This window comes from Callithrix jacchus, chromosome 19 (assembly GCF_049354715.1).
Source record: "Callithrix jacchus isolate 240 chromosome 19, calJac240_pri, whole genome shotgun sequence".
Classification (NCBI taxonomy): Eukaryota; Metazoa; Chordata; class Mammalia; order Primates; family Cebidae; genus Callithrix; species Callithrix jacchus.
In genome coordinates, this window is record NC_133520.1 from 16,426,679 (window position 1) to 16,443,410 (window position 16,732).

Here is a 16,732-nt window from a genome sequence, read left to right on the forward strand (position 1 = left end):
CACAGACCTCAGGGCCCTGCCCAGGCCACCATCTCCTTATCCTGCAGAGGGAGGATGGCTTGTGTCTGTGTGATCCTTTTGTGAACCACACCTGCCAACTCCTGCCTGTGCCAGCTCCTCCTTGGGTACATCGGTGCATGAACCTTGCTCTGCGGATGTTTGACTTTTCCTACCACTATTTTACCTTCTTTCCATTTCTGCTTTACTAAAAAAAAAAAAAACTTGCTGAATTATATGTATTAATATTTGTATTAGCCATCATAGGTTACTCCTGGAATAGACAGAGAATAGAGAAAGAAACCACCTCATTTCTAGAGTTCTTAGTTAACATTCTTCAAGTTTTTATAGCAGTGGTTGTCCAATTTTATTTTCAGAGGATTCCCCTTTTAAAAAATGAAATCTTTTCTAAAACCCCTAGTATATATAAGCAGCTTGATCAGGTCAAAGCAGGGAAAAGGACCTCAGCCACCCCCTGCCTGCCCTGCCTAACCCCGTGTTCCCTAAGGCGACTTCACCAAGTCCTATCCCTGAGGAGCACTGTTTGTAAACCATGAGTCCACTCCATGGAAACCACTCTGCAATGTTTGGTATATCATTTTGATGCAAAAATAAGGAAGTGAGAGGGTTTCCTATGACCTTTTAGACAATTTCCTAATTATTGGTAGACATTAACTGCTGAAGAACGAATATTTGTTAACCTCTAAGAGGAAATAACAAAATGAACAGAAACAAAAGTCCTGTTTACCTTTCTATCACAGAAGACCATCATTTGTGAGTTTAAGCAACACCTGAGCTTTAATTACCACTGACAGAATGAAAACAAGAGCTGGATGCAGATCTTCAATGTGAAAAACAGAGAATACAATTCAAAAGTAGTTTAGAAACTGAATTGTAACTAATAATCAATGTAACCTCTACCTCAGCTACCCCTGGTCTTCCCCCATACAGGGAATTCTCCATTCCTCAGATTGTCTCTACTTTCCCATCCTTTCCTTTCCGTTCAACCCTCTCCTCCAATCCCAGCTCCTTCGTGAAGCCTCTATGTGATCTACCTAGTCCAAACCCGGTGGCACTTTATTAAATACAGTCTGCTCTATCTTAGGGTGTGGACTTAGTCCCCTCAGTGAGGGGCCAACATGGCATCTGGGCCACTCTCACACAGTGGTCAGCCCTGCCGAGGGCAGTGGACACCCAAACACTGCTCCTTCTATTCTCTCTCATTCTTCCCAGTTCTCAAGACAGTGCCTGCTTCTGTAAGAGTTAAAATTTATGTGACTGTGTTGGTAGAAAGACAAATACAGGCTGGGCATGGTGGCTCACTCTTGTAATCCCAGCACTTTGGGAGGCCAAGGTGGGCAGATCACAAGGTTAGGAGTTCAAGACCAGCCTGGCCAACATAGTGAAACCCCATCTCCACTAAAAATACAAAAAAATTAGCCGGGTGTGGTGATAGGCACCTGTAATCCCCGCTACTTGGAAGGCAGAGGCAGGAGAATTGCTTGAACCCAGGAGGCAGAGGTTGCAGCGAGCGGAGATCATGCCTTTGCACTCCAGCCTGGGCGACAGTGCGAGAATTCGTGTCAAAAAAAAAAAAAAAGACAAATACATTAAATATTATATATTAAAACATTCTCTTTCAACATCAAGGTCATTTTTCTTCTGATTTTAGAAGAAATTAAAATATTTACATAAGCCCCTAAAAGCACGATGGGCCCTTGATGATGCTACTGTGCATTAAGGCTGCCACTTGGCTATGTGGACTTGGGCAATTGACTTAACTTCTTCTTTAGTTTTCTCATTTGTAAATGGAGATAATAGCACCCAATTCGCAGGATGAAATGTCAGCTATGACTTGCCTGTAATGCAAGTTAAAAATAGAGAAACACAAATGATAATATCTTCTTGATTTCTTCTACTGCTCTGATCCAATATCAAATCTAGCTTTTCAACTTATTTTTGGCAAACACAGACTTCCTATTTCAAAGGAAAAGCACTGCAAAGAACAAATGAAACCAAACCAACAGCTCTTCCGAGACATCCAAGGACTCTTGCCAAACAGCAACTTGATGAGTTCACCGTAAATGAATCAGAGACAGTGGTTCAGATTCCCCACTCAAAGTGTCAGAGGGACACAGGAAGGCCGAGGACTCCAGAGAGCCGCTGCTGTGTTAGCCCCACTCTGCCAGCTGAGCAGGAGATCACGATGCCCTTGAGCCCCTCCGACATCTCCAGATAATCCTTTCCCCCAGGCTCAACTCACATTCTCATTTCACTCTGTCTTCCCCCAGAGAGAAGATGTCACCAAGGAACCCTAACTGGAAACTAGATAGTTACCAGGGTACCCGTAACCCAATATTTGGTTGTTACTTCATTCCATTCATTCCCAGCTGCAGACAGGTAGGATTTCTAAGGAAGTTACGAGGGAAGAGGTGGTGGACTGTCTCTCTGTGATTGATGTTTTCCAGGAACTCAGCTTGTTGCCCGAGAGATGTCACACACTAGAACGTTCCCAGTGACCAGCAGGGGAACTCTGGAATGACTCATGTGAGGACCTGCGCCAGGAAAGGGAGGGTTATGGCCTAAAACCACACCCCACCTGACCCCCATTGTATCAAACTGCAACCTTTTCAATGTCAGCTTCAGCCCCTCCCCCTCCCCCCCCAGGAAGCCTTCCTAGATGAACCAGAAGCACTTTCTACCCCAAGCCACTCTCACACCTCCAACACTTCATTTGCATATGTGGTTAGCTTTTTAATGATATCAGAGCACTCCATGAACAGCTTCAGCAGGGGGCCCTCTGACGGAATTGAATAAATTAGATGGTTAAAGATCTGATTGAGGCCAGATGTGTTGGCTCACGCCTGTAATACCAGCACTTTGGGAGGCCTAGGAGGGAGGATTGATTGAGCCCAGGAGTTTGAGACCAGCTCCAGGCAACATAGTGAGATCCCCATCTCTAAAATATAAAATAAAAATCAGCCAGGTGTGGTGGCAGGTCCAAGGTGGGAGGATCGCTTGAACCCCAGAATACGAGGCTGCAGTGAGCCATGATTATGCCACTGCACTCCAGCCAGGCAACAGAGTGAGACCCTGTCTCAAAAACTAAAAAGAAAATCGGACTGAGAGCCAACTTGGTAAAGTCATCAGAGCCAAAGCATTAGGCAGTCAGTCAACACACATGGAAGGATTGTGCACTGGGGAACTGTGGGGCAAGACACAGATGTAGAGGAAAGGCCTGACTCTCAGAAAACTCAGGACAGACACAAATAAAAACTCCAAAGAAGCCCCAGACCCAGACCTCTACAAACTGACTTGTTAAGCTTTTGACCAATCACAGGGGAAGCAAGGGCTCCACATCATATGAGCCTGGGTCAAGGCCAAGGTGCTGGGCCAGGTTCTTCTCTGCTCAAGCAGGCTTTGTGTGGAACACACTCTCTCTTTGGGACACAAAACAAGCACCACGCCCCCTTCCACCCTGGACCCCTCACCGTCTCAGAAGGGGCTCCCTGGCCTAGCAGAGAGCAAAAGGCTACAGCTCTCACCACTCAAAGCTGGGCATCACCACCCCAAAGCAGCGAAGTGGAGGAGAGGACACTTGGTAACTGCACCAGCAGGGCTGCACATGAAGCCAGCGCCCGAGAGAAGGCAGGCGGGAGGCAGAATGGAGCCAGAGCCTGTGGTTTGCGGTGGTCACCGCGGCCAGTCTAATTACCATGCACCAGGCCAGGGCCTGTGCTGGGTGCTCCTGAGCATAGAGATATGCAAGACACGGCCCTTGGGGGTGGGATGTCCTGCGGGAGAAATTAGCCAAAAACACAAGGCGGCCTGCATTGAATGCCATGTGATGGATACACATCCTAAGTGTCAGAGGAAAAGAAATCTTTACTGAGTACTTACTGTGTGTCAAAGCACCTCTCAATGGTTTAGATAGATTTAATTTTTCCAACAGCCCATAAAGTAATAACTAGTTTTATTTCCACTTTATGGATGAGAAAATCGAGGCTCGAAGAGACTTAAAGAACTTTCTTACGTCACAGTTTTTCATGGTAGATCCAGATTTTCAATTCAAAATTCTGCCTCTCCAAGTGCATGTGCGTGCACCGATGCATTAAGTGATGGGAGAGGACTTTGGGAAAGAGAGGTGACACCAGGCACAGGACTCTGGAACTTCGATGGCTGAGTTTTCAAGCAAAGGGATGCTTTTTTTTTTTTAGACATAGTCTCTTTTTGTCGACAGGCTGGAGTGCAGTGGGGCTATCTCATCTTGACTCAGGGCAACCTCCGCCTCCCTGGTTCAAGCGATTCTCCTGCCTCAGCCTCCGCAGTAGCAGGGACTACAGGCCCGCGCCACTACGCTCGGCTAATTTTTTTGTATTTTAGTAAAGACAGGGTTTCACCATCTCGGTCTGGCTGGTCTCGATCTCCTGACCTAGTGATCCGCCCGCCTCTGCCTCCCTAAGTGCTGGGATTACAGGCGTGGGAACCAAGAGCTCATGTTTGATGTTTAGTTGTGTAGTCGTTAAGTCTGAGAGTTGTGATCCTGCTTCATTTGTGCTGTGGGAGGGCAGTGGGCCAGGACTGGCTGGCCGGGCTGGGGAGGAGCCCAGGGAAAGAGGAAGGGAGGGCAGGGGAGGGGAGAAGCAGCTGCCCCCGGGCTGCCTGGGAGTCGCTGGGGAGTCCCAGCCTGCCCTTGGGCCTAGAGCTCCCTGATATGGCATCCACTCTTCGCAGGGCCAGGGGGCGAGGAAGGAGGAGGGAAGAAAGAGGGATCTCGGTGGGGAGTGGGAGAGCGTCCTCCAACAACTAACGCTTGGGTCTTCCGCGGGGCAGCCTCGGAGAGGGTGGCGGCAGGGCCCGGAGTCGCCTGGGTCGCAGCGCCATCTCGTGGCTGCTGGCAGGTCTGCCTTGGGCCCTCTTGCGCACATAGGAATCCGGCGTTCTTCCCGTCAGTGGCAGGTGCCCGCCGGCCCGCAGTGAGTTCCAGGGGGATTTCTCCAACGTCAGGGAGCCAGGAGGGGAAGGGGTCACGGGTGCTGGAACCAGATTTGCCTGGGTCTGTGCTCCTGGGTAAGGACTGATTGTCAAGAGTGGGCCTCCACTTCTACCCCAGACCCTGCCCTGCAGGCCTTGTCCTTTTGCTGGGAGCCCCCCACCGTTCTCCCCTGCTCTCTCCCGGCCTCTCAAAGGATAGCATAATGGAAGAAATCATCCTTAGAGTATGCAGGCCAGAACCCTGCCCCGTTGCTTATGAGCTGTTGTCCCCACACCTCTTTGGGCATCAATGGTCTCATCTGTTAAAGGGCATAATAACACCAGGAGGAGAATATTTATAAAGCCTCTAGCACAGTGCGTTGAAGTAGTAGGAACGTAATCCATCATTGATGGCGACGTCATCATCAGTGGTTACGACAGATCTCAGTGTTGCAGAAGCTCATGCTTAGCAGATGGTAGGTGTTCTGGAATATCCAAACCTCACAGTGAGGCCGTCTTAGCTCCAGCCCAAGAATGGGACAGTCGTAGTGCTAGATGTTTGCCTATTTCCATAGATGTTAACTGTCTGGCTGGTCTTGCAAACCTAGTAAAAATAGCTGTCTATTCTACCATCAGCCCAGGAGAATGCTCCTGTGTCCTAGTGACTCCTGCTCCCACTTTTGCCTATAGGAAGCCCTCTTGGAACAAAAATGTCTCACTTCTGGGAGGCATCCAGGTAGTGAAGGGAGAGGGCAGTGGAGTGGAGTACACAGACTTGGGGCTCCCAAACCGGGGTAGGACCTGGACAGGCCACTAACCTCTCCTAACCCCATGTTTGTCATCTGTAAATCAGGGATATTATTAGACTTCCCACCTCTTTGGGCTTTCATGGAATTAAATGAGCGTATTCCTGTAAAACACTTAGCATGGTGGTTTGAGTTCATCAACATCACCTGAGAATTTATTAAAATATGAGTTGCTGGCCCCACCTCAAGGTTCTGAATCAGTAGGACTCTGGTGTGGCTCAATAATTTGTGTTTCCAATTTGCATCTCGGGGGATGTTGGTGCAGTCTGTCCAGGAATCAGACTTGAGGACTAACCTAGCACATACTAGACCTTTAATGAATTTTTATTTTCATTCCCCACACACCCAGGTACAAATCGAAAGAGAATATGAGAACATATGGGAAAATATAACCCAAATCCAGTCAAGTAAAAGTATAACACTCACATCTAGCCAGACATAAGAACAGTTCCATTTAACAAAAGTTAGTTGAATGCCTTTTCTATTTCTTCCCTATGCTTTGTTGGGTAGGGATTCACTCACATGCCTGGTCTCTTTCGACGCTCATAACGATCTTGTGAAGTGCATCATGATCTCCATTAAGAGGTGAGTGACTTGCTTACAGATACAAAGCTCCGGAAGGCAGAGCATAGCCTCAGTTGGAATCCGCTGACCCTGGCTGGGTCCTTTGGAGTACGTCTCAGACACCTCAGCCTGCTCATGGAGGCCGGCTGGGCTTATGTCAGTCTGCTTCAGCCGCTGTCTTCTGAGATTTTCTGTCTTGACTGAATTTCCTGGCCAAGCTCACTCTCTTAACCAGCTCACACTGCTCTGGGGTCAAGTGTGGGTTGGTTTATCCTTGCCAGGCTCACTGGCTCTCATTTCTCATCCACTGAACACTTGGTCCTTTCAGAGCATGGCTCCCAGCAGAAGAACGAGGCCATCAGGGCCTGGGGTAGACTAGAGGCTCATCCTTGACAATCAGTCCTTACCCAGGCCCTCTAGGTCTCAGGAGGAGTCCCCTTCTCCCCCCTCCTGGGCATCTGAGGGGCCTCAGTATCGAGTCACTTGGAGTCGTGGGAGGAGCCGCCATCCTTCCCTACTCAGCGCCTCCTTTGCCTCTCCTGAGTGGGGTGAAGGAAGGAAAGAGCACTAAACCCAGTGGACTCTGGAATGTCAGGGTTCTCTCCTCCAGTTTCCTCCTCCAGAGCCCAGATGGTTTGGGTTTTTATGGTTGGTGGAATGAACATGGCCTTAAGAGCAAAACCTGATTTGAACCAACATCAGGTCTCTGCCACCAAAATACCGGGTGGTCATTAGGAAGTCTCTTAATTTCTTTGTGTTAGTTTCCTCATCAGCAAAAATAGGCACAGGAAGACTTGCCTTTCAAAACTACTGTTTGGCTTGAGTGACATCTCTGTGTTAAAGTTGCTGGCAGCTAATGAGCAGTGTCTTAGGTCATCCATGCTGCTGTAGCGAAGTACTGGAGACTGGGTGGCTGGGAAGTCCACGATCAAGGTGCTAACAGATTCAGTGTCTGGTGGGAACTGCCTTCTTGCTGTGTCCTCATATGGCAGAAAGGGTGAGAGGTCCCTCTTGGGCCTGTTTTATAGGACACTGGTTCCATTCAAGAGTGCTCCACCATAATCACCTCCCAGTGGCCTGTGACTGGGAGGTGATCACCTCAAACAGGCCTCATCTAATACCATTATGCTGGGGTTAGGATCTCAACATACGAGTGGTTGGTGCAGGGGGCAGGGAGGGCACAAACACTCAGACCAGAACAAATACCAAATAACTCCATTTTCCTCCATTTGGTATTCACTAAGCACCTACTGTGAGCCTCTCCATGGGGGTACACAGGTGAGTGAGTCAAAATCCTTGCCTGCTGGGAGCTTCCACCCCATACACTACCCTACATAGACAATGTGGCAGGCTTGAGACCAGACCTCAGTGGGGGAGTTGGGTGTAGGAGGCAAGGCTGCTGGTCGGGGATGGGTGCTCAGGGTGTGAACTCTGCAGCCAGGGCGACTGAAGCGTGCTCTATGCCTGCTGGGCTTGAATACAGCTAACGGTTTTCACGGCTTTGCCTTGGAGGCACAGAGAGCCCTTTGAATCACAGAAGCCTCCTCCACTCAGCAGCCTCTGCTCTGGCATCCTTTGTTACATGTCCATTCTCTCATTCGTTCGTTCATTCATTCATTCATTCATTCATTCCACAGAAAGTGTGCTGGACCTTGGAAAGTGAGCCTGGAATGTGGAAGACAGACTTGATGGGAGGATAAGAGGGGATTATACCCCGGCCATCCCACCTCTCCTCACTGGGTCCTAAAAGGAGTTGGGAGTAGGAACTTTTCTCCCAGTTCTCAAGGCTCACCTCATGGGGTCACAGGGAAGCCTGATAAAGGAGAAGTTTCTGAGGTTAACTGGACTGGTCATAGCTCCTGAAGGGATACGGGATGAGGAAGGAGGAGCCATCGTGCGGGGGCGGGGGGGGGTAGGCGGGATGCCTGATACCTGGCTTGGAGGGGAAGGAAACCAAATTGGGTTCAGTATCAGTGTTCCCTTGAATTTCTTTTCTTTTAGAAGATGAAAAGAGAGTCAAGAAACACAGAGTGGAGGATTGGTGGGTGAATGCTTTCAAGGCCCTGCCCCCTCCAGCCCTCCCGCCTGGTCACATCCTCTCCCCGGTTCTCCTGTCTCTTCAGTGTCTCCCCCTACCCTCCAGACTAGGTCTGAAGCTCCCAAGGAATAACTGAAAAGTGCAGTGACCCCTAAACCTGCTCCCTCCCATCCCACTCCACCTCTGCAACCAGATTTTACTTCAAAGTTTTGCCCCATGACTTATAACCAGAAAAGAAGTCCTACTTAGAAAAAAAAAAGTTGTTTTCATTAGAGGGTGGAAGGAGCAAACAGCCTCCTTCACACTGAGTTACAGGCTACTCTGCTAGTGAGCTGGTGAGCTGTTGTTAGTGGGTTGTCCATGCCACCAAATCCCATTTAAATCCTGCAGAGTAGGGACATTGCTCTTAGAGGTCTCATTCAAGGTTAGCTGACGGATGTTGACAGTTCAGTGGCTTGTCTAACAATATGCTGTTAAGATCATTCTTTCCTCTTCCTTCTCGAATTTCCTTGGGGAGGTCCCAGCCATTCTTAAGATCTCCCCTGTCATCTCTGTGGCCACAGATCAGCTTCTGACCTCTTCCCCAAGCGCCAGAGCCTCATGGTGGTTAGGCGCTTTGGAGCCAGGGGCCTGGGTTCTTACTATCTGTGGGAACTTGGGCAAGTACTTACCCTCTTGGAGCGGTAGTTTCATCATCTATAAGATGGGGATAACAATGTCTGCCCTTTGGGGTGTTCTGAGAATTAAATGCGATAATGCATGTGAAGGGCTTAGCACGGTTCCTGGTAGAGAGTAATCTCTCAATGTGTGTCAGCCAATTCTAGTGACAGTAATAACATCTCCACTTGGACGACCTACAAATACCTTAAACTTGGTATTTCTTCCCTGTAAACCAGCTCCCTGGCCTCCCTTTCTAGCTCCCTTTAAAGGAATCAGCATTCTTCCTATAAGTCTTTTGGGACAAGGTCACCTGGATTCTACTTTGTGCCTTTCTTGTGACCTTTCTACCATTCCTGTATGGCCATGTTCAGCCCTTCATTATGCCTTCCCTGGACTCCCTGATGCCAGTCTCTCCATTCAGTCCTCTCCACAGAGACATCAGATTTGGCTTTTGGATTATGTTAGTCTCCTCCTCAAGAACCTTCAATGGCTCCCTAGTGTCCACTGGCAAAGTAACTATATACTTCTTACACTTCTCTCCACAATATGCCCCAATACACCTGACCACCCACCTCCATGCCCTCCCCTTGCCCAGCTTTTCTCCCTGGAAGTTTACATAACTGTCTCCACCACCCTCTTGCTCTCCAGTATGTGTATCATCAGCAGGGCAGACTTGCAGCAGCTATCTGGGTGAAAAAGAGAATCTTTTGGTGCTGCCCTCAACCTACCTTGTCCTTTCTCCACTCGGATTCTTCTCAACATTGACCCTTTTGAAAGGATCATAAAAACTCACTTTCAGGTGTATATGAGGAGTTTTGTCTCTTGGGAAGGTTTGCATCGTATCTCTAATGGTGGCGTCTCAGGCACCGACTTTTCAGGCAAAGGAAGGGTGATTTTGGGCTGGGGGGCCTTCCTGAAACCTCTGAAGAAACAGCACACCGGCACCTCTGCCAGTCAGCTGCGTCCAGGACCAATGTTCCCCCTGGGTCTGGTTCACTCTTTTGAAGCTTTGTGAAGCCTGGAAGTTCATTCCAACCCTTTCTGTGGTCTCTCTGGTGCAGGCGGAGCTGTAGGAAACATTGTGCAGTGGCATGAAAAAAGTGAAGGGTTTATAGTGTAGTAAACTCTGCAATTTTTCTTTAAAAAAAATACTGCATTAAAAAAATAAAAATACTATGTCTTGTTATAAGGGAAATGTATTTCTACATACACATATATGCAAATATACCTAAGGGACAGTTCAGTTGAAAGTAGGTATACATCTTTATCATAAAAATCCTTGGTTTACCAAAATTAACATTTCTCCTGAAAATGAGAATTCTTGAATCATATTGGGTTTTGGGGAACAACTGCTAATTCATAGAATGTGAGCATCTAGCAGGTACACAATATGTGTTCTCTGAACCTGCATATTAAATGCAAATACTCTGGGCTGGGCAACATGGTTTTCAGTTTTTGCCTGTGTGTGTGCGTGTGCACGTGTTTATACGTTCTTATGCATTCTATCCAAATGATATTCAGAAATAACACTGTGGCTTTGATGCACTTGTATTTTTTTTCCCATTATGGCTGGTTTTGGATATACGCACAATTACTGTCGTCAAAGCAGTTCCCATTTCACCCTCTCTAAATGTAGATTTACACAGTGGTGGAATGTATACTGCGGGGACTTCACAGTGATGAAAGCTGACACTGAAGAGCTGTTTCAGCCCTGTTCTTCTCACCTGCTGGCATACAGGAACAGACTGGTTTCCTCTGTGCCAGCCCGGACACTGCTGGTTACCCAGACTGGGATTCCAGGGCAAACCCCACGGGTTCTAGTTTGTAAACTGTAAATGGAAACAGCTTTACTTCCTTACATGTACACTTTGGAAATAAAGCCCTAAAAATGAAATCAAGAAAAAAAGGAAAGGGCATGAAACCAATCAGAAACCACAAAAAGTATCCATCCATGAGAGGAAGAAGACCTTGCTGCCAGGCCAGTGGGGAAGCAGGAGATCCTAGAGACTCAGGGAGGCCAAAAAGTGGAACCCAGGGCAAAGGTGTGTGTGTGCGCCCAGATGCACGGATGGACACACACACACACACACACACACACACACACACACTCATGGATACAATGGGAACCCCAACAGAAAGAGCTGGGAACACAGCTCTGGCATTTTAGGTGTCCAGCCCACAGCTCTGCCCAAGCCCAGCAGAGGCCCACTCTGCCCCTTCTTGTTTTTATTTGCCCCTTTGCCCAAATTCTCAGATGCCAGGATCCAGGCTCTAGCCCTATGGCTCCCTGTGGAATGCCCTGGGCACCTCCTCAGGGTGCTGGAGAGACCACCATAGGGTAAGACTCACAGGATAAGGCTCAGGAGGCCTGGGTTCTCCCTCTGCTTTTGCCTCCCTATCCTCCTTAGATTCTTCTAGTATAAAGAGGCTCAAAGATCTCCTAGATCTCTTCCAGATCCAACAACAGATGATTATTTTGGAAGATAGTGAAATTCAGAGACTCAGTCTATCAGAATACTTTGGCTGCAAATAACAGAGATATGAAGAATAAAAACTTGGGGTTCTGTTAGCAAGAAAGGGAAGGGGAGCAGCAGTTGGGTGACCAACAGTGCCTACTACAATCGGGGGAGTGCTTTCAGGAGCGAGAAACCAAGATTAGTCTGGTTGTTGTAACCAGGAAGGATATTTATTGAAAGAAAGGTGTGGTGTGAGTCTGGAGGAAACAGGCCGGAAAAAAGCAGGAAGCACAATAGATGCCTTCTAGCTGGAGTGGCCTGGTGTGGATTCCTCATCACAGCAGAAGAATTCTAGTGCCTCTGGGCTATGTGTCACTCATTCAAGATTGAAGTCTTGGCAGCAATATAGTATTGGCTCAGGCTGGGATTCAGGCCTATGACCTGGATAGCTGAGTACAGAGAGAAAGAAGACTTGGCCTTTTTAGTTTCCAAAGCGGCCACCTACCAAGACCTTATATAATAGGAGATTCCCCTCCAATAAGAAAGAGGAGTTGGCTACTACTCGGCCAAAACAAAGCCAGATGGCCCAGCTAATATCCAGGAATTTGCAAAGCCCTTATTGAGCCTGTGGCCTGGTAAATGCAGTACTTGGGGAAGCAATGGTTGGACTTATTTATGGCCACCATGATTAATTACCAGGAAGCAAGTAATGACTATATCCTTCATATAATTTTACAAGTCTTATTAACAGCAGGGTAAGCTTATTTTGATGATAACATGAGGATCTATGTCCACCAAGTTTGTAGTGTGGTTGCTTGTTCACAATTTTAAGATGTTATTAGAATAGAGTTGTTGTTAAAAAAAAAAAGACTTAGAAGGAACATTTAAAAAAATTAGTCTCAAAGATTGCCAGCTGGATACATCACACCTGAGTGAAGCTGTGGAAAGGCTCCAAGCAGTGCCCTAATACATTTGCAAGTCCGTGGAAGGTCTGAGGTTCCTTTTTAAGTTGGAAAGATAAGTAATACCTTTTCACCTCAAAGTAAGGCCATTAAGCTCCAGATGATCCTCAATGAAGGATATCATCCTCTCGATATTCAAAAATCACCCCTCTACAGGGGCCTCTAGACTGCCCATTGTGGGATACGACAGAAACCAAATCCTGCTCCTGTCTTCCTGGGACCTGGCTTGATACCACTTTCAGCAACTCATGGAGCCGACTCAACCTAGACAGTGAAAGGCCAAGACCCACAGAACTACCACCGCCCCTCTGTCAGCAGGAAGCAGTTACAGAAGACTGATCTTCATCCACTTTCCCCCAAAGCTTTGGGGTCTTGGACTCTTGAGGCAGGGGAAATATTACAGTATGTAGCTAGTCGAGTATGAGCGGGGCAGGAGAGGGCTCCCCACCACACGTGCACCAGAAGTGTTGAGCAACCATCAGGTGATGGTCAGGCAGTTGTTAACAGTTTCTTTAAAGTAATAATTGGTCAAAGCTGGTGCCAGGGAAAGGTAGGCTCCTAATAAATAGAAAACACCTGAAACTGATCAGCAGCTTCCCAGTCAGATCCTGGAAGTATGCCAGCGTATAAAACCCCAAGTCAAGACGTCAAGCTGTGCACTTGGTTTCTCGAGGCGCCTGCTTGGTCCTCTTCCAAGTTGCACTTTCCTTCTTTCCTTTCCTTTTTTTCCTACTGTCCTAAAGCTTTTAAAATAAACTTCCACTCCTGCTCCGAAAAAAATTACTCAGTCAAAATTTATTTCAAGGCCTGAAAACATTCAGACTAATCAAAATAGTATTACTGTAACTTCTTATAATAGATAATTAATATAAAACTTTGTAAAATATAGATACAGTTAACTAACCTGTACACACCATACCACCCATCATAAAAGCAATGGCTATTTAACAAAATGTAAGGTAACGATAAGTATTAGACATTCACACGCTTGACGAGAACATAATTAACAGCAAGCTAGTCAGACAAAACAAGCACAAATGTTTTCACATTTTCCATGTTTGTTTTTAACTTTGCTTCATAAAGCCGCTTATAATTGAGGTTTCTTTCAAGTATAGGATTTCTAACATTAAAAATAGTATTTTCTACATATCTCTATAAAGAAATGAAAAAGCCACAAGTTGCATTGTTTGCCATAAATTCACACACCAAAAAGTAAAGCACAATCCAACTAAATTTATCCATGCTTCCCTCTTCTCCAGCAACCACTTTAGACGTCTTTCTATATATTTTCAAAATATATTTATTAAGGTCACTTCAAATTCATTTGTGCAGATTAGGGAAAAATGATTCATAGTGAATTATTTTTAAGATTACCTTCTACATACTTCCATCCCTCCACCAAATCAACCACCAAATTTATTGCTAAAGTGAACAGTAATGCAATATACTATTTGAAGGGGCCCAATGCAATCTGTAATTTTAATTTCCTAAGTATCCAAAGATTTCAACTTTCGGCCAATATCAACAAAAAGACTCAAAAATTACAGTCAGTAGGAGGGAAAAAATCTAAAGTATGAAGACAGTTAAACAAAACCTATGCCTTTCCCTCAAGCTACAAGCATTCTTTAGCGTTAAATTACATTGTGCATATACAACTACACGAGTTTAGATTTGTTGAACATACATTAAGAATAAATAATTTCCATGGACTTCTTTGTATTCTTAGAGTATGGGTTCCATCCTATGCGCACCACCATTTTATAGATCTCTCCACTCCCAACACTGGCCCAACCATAATAAATGCCAGCGCATGCATCAGCTGGATGAGTACTACTTCAGGAAAGTTCACCGTGGCCATGCCCCGTGCTTGGAGCCACAGCACCTGGCCTGGGCAGAAGTAGAGCAGGTAATTCAGAATACAGTCCCCTCGCTTGGGGCACGGGCTGTGGCCTGATCCAGGCATTGTCCACACCCCTGCTTAAAGAGGTCCATCTGGGGAGGGAGTGTGAACTCTGTGATGCCCACGACACTCAGTGGTGCAGTGGGTGGGTCCCTCACGCCGCTGACCCCAGGAACAGCTTCTGAGGCAGCTGGACTAGGGAGGGCGATGACCTGCACCTGCTTCTCCCACACACTTCTCTGATGGGGGCCCGCACGGACGACACTGATGGGAGCAGAGGCTTCTCAGTGATGATTTGGGGATGATTTGGATGAAGGCAGAGAGAAGCAGGTGAATTACGCAGCTTCTACTGTATTGATACAAAACTTCGATTTGTCCACACCACCTCCATTTAAAATGAATCAAACCTGTGTTTGCACAGTTTCGCCGTGCCTGTGACCCAGGTGGAGGCGAGCTTCGCCTAAGTATGCAGCAAGACCTCGCCCAGTCAGCAATGCGCATGCGCAAAGCGGCACCCCCGCACATGCGCACACAGCACAAACACGTGCGGGTGCGCAGTGCTGCCTCTCCGCCAACAGACGGCGATGGGAAGCGAAGTGAGACCCGAGTCCGATGCCAGGCCAGTGAGCCTTGAAAGTCCTGACCTGGCTGCTCCTGTCTTTGGAGAGAGCAGAGTCACAAGGTCTATTGAGGTAAATGACTGGATTTTAATTGGTGCTCTTTGATGGAGGTCTCAGGGTAAGGTTCAGTCTTACACTCCTTGACAGCCCAGGCTCCCACCCCGGCCATCATCTTAGGACATGTCAAACGTCCTGTCCAACAACCACTACAATTCAGACATTTCAGAGATTTAAGTTCTTCCCCTTGGTGCAAAGAAACCCAGCAATGGTGGTTCTTGCATCATCTAAAAAGAAACAGTCTCTTCTCAAACTCATTCTTGAGTATTCAAATCCAGTGACTAGGCACTTTTAATCATCCTCTCTAAAACAAACAGACATTTCCTCCAGATTATCAGGCCCACTTAACTTCCTGAAGCCAGTCCCTGAAGGAGTATCACCAAGTCTCCTGCTTAGACCACCGGGCTTGAGGCAGCTCTGGACACCTGGTGGGCACAGTCAGGGAAAGTGGGAGAAGGGAGCGGAGGGATGCCACCTCCTTCTGCCATCTGAGTCCCCCTATGTCTCAGTGCCCTTCAGCTAGAACCCTCCCACTGCTCTCACACACCTCACACTCCGATTTCCAACTTAAATCCTCTTTCCCCCTCCCTGGCCAGGTCACAGGCTCTTTCCTGTCTTGGTGGAGCTGCAGGTGTGTGACAACTTGGTCTCCATTTGCCCACCAAACCCAGCCTCCTCACTGGTCCCTCAAAGCCTGCTCTCCTTGAGACTTCTTTCCTATCTTACCTCCAGTCGATGTTGCACCCCAGCCTTACTCTCTTCATCACCATCACTAAGGAAGGCTTTTCTTGCCTACCGGTCAAACACGGGGCTTCTTCCCTGGGCCCATGGTGTTTATTGACATGATTTCACTGAGCTACAGATGTAGTCTGTGTGGCAGTTGGGATGTGGGGCAGAAAGAAAGGTGTCACATCTACATGTGACATTGCTTTCAGTTTTCCTTCCCAGTTTGTTTCTTTGTTCATGCATCATTGCTCATTTATCATTTGTCTTGTTTTGTGAAAGACATTGGGTATAAAAGAAGATAGATAAGACATGGTTTCTTTCCTCAGCCCTCAAGGAAGCTTGGAGTCTTGTAGGACAGTAGTTAGAGGTTCACAGCAGATAGGGACGATACAGTGTAGTGAGTGCAGTGATAGGGCATTATGAAAGTGATGCAGAGGGGCTCCAAACCTGGGTGGGGAGGAGGCTCAGCTGAACGTTGAAGGATGAGTAGGCAATAGCCAGGGGAAGGTGGGGGTGGGGGAAGGGAGATCAAGGGACAGTGGTATAGCAGGGGGAGGGAACTTGTAGTCTGGAGGCCAGAAAGTCACCATCATGTGTGCTGGGAACTGAAGGTAGTTTGGAGTTGCTGGAACTGAGGTTTGAGGCAGATAGTGGTGAGTGACAAGGCCAGAACTGCTCTACGTCTGGGGGGTGTTATACTTACTGTAGTCATCACGATAGGTAGCCCCTGTTGTACACAATTTTTGTGGCCTTAGACCATGGCCCTGAATGCAGCTGAGAGGTAAGGCTAAGCTTGGCGATAAGGACTATAACCTGATAAGGGCTAAAGAACTTGAACTTTGCCTCATGCTACCCCCAGGTGACTGGGCCCCCACCATACTGTGTCCCTCTAGGCACCTATGTACTAGTCTTTTCCTTCTCACCCCTTCCTCCTTAGATCACAGGCTGTTAGGACTAGAAGAAAGCTTAAAT

The 16,732-nt window shown here is 47.3% G+C and overlaps 1 protein-coding gene across 3 annotated transcripts in view; it reads left to right on the forward strand.

Moving 5' to 3' along the window:
• The first annotated feature begins 14,911 nt into the window (after positions 1-14,911).
• Positions 14,912-16,732, forward strand: part of LOC118149439 (uncharacterized) — a 35,761-nt gene continuing 33,940 nt past the window's right edge. For all 3 annotated transcript variants that reach the window (XR_004736850.3, XR_013529615.1, XM_078356406.1), the window contains exon 1: positions 14,912-15,049. The gene's annotated coding sequence lies outside the window, so the exon portion shown is untranslated. The remainder of the gene's footprint in view (positions 15,050-16,732) is intronic.